The 3,498-nt window shown below is 38.5% G+C and overlaps 1 protein-coding gene across 3 annotated transcripts in view; it reads right to left on the reverse strand.

The window, feature by feature from the left end:
- Positions 1 to 3,433, reverse strand: part of LOC106012017 (major facilitator superfamily domain-containing protein 4A) — a gene marked incomplete at its 3' end in the record, with an annotated part of 13,260 nt that extends 9,827 nt beyond the window's left edge. Inside the window, 1 exon segment of one of the 3 annotated variants that reach the window (XM_035970253.1) lies at positions 2,990 to 3,433. 3 annotated transcript variants of the gene reach the window in all.
- Positions 3,434 to 3,498: the final 65 nt, after the last annotated feature.

Genomic DNA, 3,498 nt, shown 5'->3' on the forward strand with positions numbered 1-3,498 from the left:
ATGATGATGATGATGATGATGATGATGATGATGATGATGATGATGATGATGATAAGGATGAAGAGGAGGAGGAGGATTATTATGATGATGATAATGACAAGTCCCTAGTTGAGTGCTCACTATTACTGTAGTACTTCCAATTTCCGATTTTTCGGAAATGTTGTCACAAGTGTGAAAGATGTTGAAAAATTCTCCCTTTGAGCCCAAAATTATCACAAAAAATGTCCCTGTTCTGTAACAGAATATCAGTTTCACATTGAACTAACAAAGAAATGTCTCTGAATTTGAAAGACTACAATATTAATCCCTCAAAATGGGCCGGCCTAGCTTCTGACAGACCCAGCTGGAGAGCAGCAGTCACAGAGGGCAACAAGTTATAATATAATGAGGCTTCACGAATTAGAAATGCTGAAACCAAAAGAAGAAAACGGCAAGCTAAGAGCACATCTCCGAGTGGAATGAAGATTTCAAAAATTATGCTGACAATGTGTCAACTCTTTTTTGCCAGAATTGGTCACACTGGCCAAGGCAGACGCCACAAGTTATCTTCACCGGTATATTTTTCTGTTTCGCTTCAGAATTAGTCTCCTCTGCAGACGCATTTTTTATCGTCAGGTATCATGCTCACAATCATCATCATTATCATCATTATCATCATTATCATCATTATCATCATTAATCATCATCATCATCATCTTCTTCTTCTTCCTCTTCCTCTTCTTCTTCCTCTTCCTCTTCCTCTTCCTCTTCCTCTTCTTCTTCTTCTTCTTCTTCTTCTTCTTCTTCTTCTTCTTCTTCTTCTTCTTTTTCTTCTTCTTCTTCTTCTTCTACTTCTTCTTCAACAACTGACACTGTTTCGCGACTGGACATTATTGCTTTAAAGTGGTTCCCATGAAAATTAGATAACTGGTTCATGGGGAGGCGATAAAGCTGTACATAATACACTGACAAGGGAGGGATGAACGATTGGTCTGACGATCATCTCATGAGAAACAGCTGGTGAGCTGGTGAGCCAAAGCTTGTTTTCGCCGTTCAATATTTTATCGAACCATATATCCGTGTGGATAATATTGCAAGTAAATAAAAAGGAAAGTTGAAAAGAAAACGTGTGTTGTAGTTTGTTTAACTTTAGTAAGTTTAAGTAAGACTGGCAGCAGAAGTAGGTCAAAAATGCTGAAGATTAGAGGTGTGACTAGAGAGTTAAATTTTAGTAAAAGATTTACGGATTTTGCAACACGAATTGATCGTTTAAGTGCCGATCGGATGGACTTACTGCTAGAGAGTTTAAGTTTAATTTAAATATGGCTTTTACGGCACGAACAACACAAATAGGTTAAATAAGTAACGATGATTAGAGGTGCTACAAGAGAGTAACACACAGAAAAAAGGCGTAGGAGAGATAGCGACAATAGATGTTTGGTGAGAAAAAAGGAGCAAACCACATCCGAGCACCCGCCAACCACACGTTCTTTCCAGAGAGATTCAGAGAATCAGAGAATATTCAGAATGTTGTCTGGTCTGTCCGGACAGACATAAATTGTAAAAGCCACAGAGCCTCCAAAGACCATTGTTCTCTTCGCAATAAATATAAATAAAGATTATTTCAAAACATATAAACTACAGTTTTTATACAACTGAACTTTTAACATGAATAAAAAAAACCAACAACCGGCACAAACACTTAAAAAAAACCCCAAAGACTCCACAAAAACAAAACAACCAAAAGCAAAAACAAGCAAACAGAACAAAAACAAAGAAAACTCATCAAAAAACAAAACAAAAACAAAGCAACAACAAAAACAAACAAACAAAACAAAACAAATACAACTAATATAAACAAAACAAAAAAGAAACAACTACAACCATCCCAATGTACAAACTGAAACGAGTCCGTGCTGTGAGAAAACTTGAAACTATCTAGATCTATCTCAGTCCTGCATGCTTTTCTTCTGACCTTACGCAGTCGTAATCGAGTGCCGTAAAACTCCTTGCCAAACTAACAAACTGCATAGACGTCTTTCAAGAATGGATAAGCGCTATGTATAGATGTAATCTATTATATTAGTATCATTATCAAATAATTACAGGTTCCAAAGTGGAGGGGATAAGAGAAAAAAACAGAAACAAAAACAAACAAACAAACAAATCGTAATAGCAGCCTTGACCCAAGCAGCCATGTTGCAAGAGGAAAACGATTGTATTTCAAGAACAAAATGGACAGATATGGAGCTGTCAACAATGTTCGCTACTGGCATAACACGATGGCAAAATATGCTAGGACCAGACTCAAAATTATGCTTATTTTAATTCAAATGGGAGTTCTAGGCCTACAGTACTTGTAATATCGCCCAAGTGCTGAAGATAAAAGGTTTTACCTGAGAGTAACATACATAGCAAAGAAGGAGATCTACACTACCTAGCCTAACACAATGGCAAATGCAAGAACAAGACTCGGAATTTTATTTAATTTTAGTTTTAGAGAGAGATTTACGGCACGCAACTCAAAATTTAAGGTCAAACGAAAGCCGAAGAATAGAAGTGTGACAAGTGTGTAACGTACAAAGAAAAGATGTAGGAGAGCTATAGGCGATAGGTGTTTGATAGAAAAGAAGGAGTACATTAAACAAACGCACCTGCCAACCACCAACTTTGTCCTTCAAAACTGAGAGTTAGCCTACGGATGTAGATCTAGTCCACAACATTGTGAGATGCCACCATGATGGTAGATGTTAGGCTGAACTTGTTTTAGATAAACGTTTGCAGATTAACCTACGAAGAAGGTGCAGGCCTAGGAAAAGATGGATAGAATGGGGGTCAGAAGACTACATGTTAATCAAGAGCAGCGTAACTATGCAACAGGCGATACAACAAACAAGAGAAAGTCGTTTGTCTCTCCGCTCAACACTGCAAGGTAACAGAGACTGGAAAAAAAATCAAACTAAAGTAAGCAAAAACTTAGGAGATATATCTAATAACTAAGGACACAAACCTCACCATGGACACCATACTATCATTTTAAAATCCAGGAAAACACACACTGAACGTTCACTACAACTTCCATAAGAGATCTCAACAAGTTGTCAAAAGGCAACAAGCGATCTTGTTACAAGCAAGCTTGAGCCGTCGTTGTGAGTTCGTCCGTGTGTCGTGTCGTAGGACTACGCCGAACGTGAGCTCAGCTGAGTAAAAGCCAAAAGCCCACACGCGCAATCGGATCGAAATGCGACTGTCTCTATTGGCCATGGTGGTGTTGGGTGTTTGAAATACATCCGTGTAAGGCTGGCTGACAGACGAGTGGAGCTGGGTTAATAGCAAATGTCAACACGGAGGGACAGACATTTCTCTATCTGTATCTGTTTGTTTTCAACTTCCGCGATTAGTTGTGGGCTGTAAGCGCGCATGAGGCTTACGGAAAGATTAACACATTGTCGCACATATGTTATTATAAAGGTTAATTTCGTCATATATGCGTCCTTTAGCAAGCAAGCCAACACCCCC

The sequence above is a fragment of the Aplysia californica genome, unplaced genomic scaffold, assembly GCF_000002075.1.
Source record: "Aplysia californica isolate F4 #8 unplaced genomic scaffold, AplCal3.0 scaffold00243, whole genome shotgun sequence".
Lineage (NCBI taxonomy): Eukaryota > Metazoa > Mollusca > Gastropoda > Aplysiida > Aplysiidae > Aplysia > Aplysia californica.